Raw genomic sequence first — 683 nt, forward strand, 5'->3', positions numbered from 1 at the left:
TCCCACCATTAAATCCTAAATGTGGAAATACGTCAATCATTAACTATAGCTAAAAAGCTTCGAACGTCTCCCCTTCCTTCCGTGTTCCCTAGGAGGGGTCTAATCCCATCTTACGGTAAAGAGAAGGAAGGGGGAAGGAAAATAAAGGGGGGATTAAGCCCCGTTTTCAATAAATCCTTCAAATTCCTCATCTTTCTTCCACTAAGCAACTTACTTAAAAGCTTTGACTGTCTCCCATTCCTTCCGTGTTCCCCAAGACAAGTCTAATCCCATCTTACGGTAAAGAGAAGGAAGGGGGAAGGAAAAATAAAGGGGGGTTAAGCCCCCTTTCTCAAGTAACCCTTCAAATTCCTCACCTTATTCCCCACTAGGCAACAAATCCCGATGCTCTCACGAGTGTCGAAAAAAAAATATATATACATAAATATTCATTCTTTTTATTCATTTTGATTTCCTTGACTGAAGGCCACCGAGACAGGCAACATAATCTAGTTAACTTGAACCACAACAGATCCAAAGGAAGACGAGGAATGAGGAAGAAGAAGAAGAAGAAGAGGAAAAAGAACAATAATATTCAAAGGGTAGGCTCAGCTCTCAAGGAAAAGCGGTGTATTCGCCTACCTGTTGTCGATAAGGTCAGAGGTACATTCTTAAGAATAGTACTGAGGCGTGTGTTAATAATA

This window comes from Macrobrachium rosenbergii, chromosome 45, assembly GCF_040412425.1.
Source record: "Macrobrachium rosenbergii isolate ZJJX-2024 chromosome 45, ASM4041242v1, whole genome shotgun sequence".
Lineage (NCBI taxonomy): Eukaryota > Metazoa > Arthropoda > Malacostraca > Decapoda > Palaemonidae > Macrobrachium > Macrobrachium rosenbergii.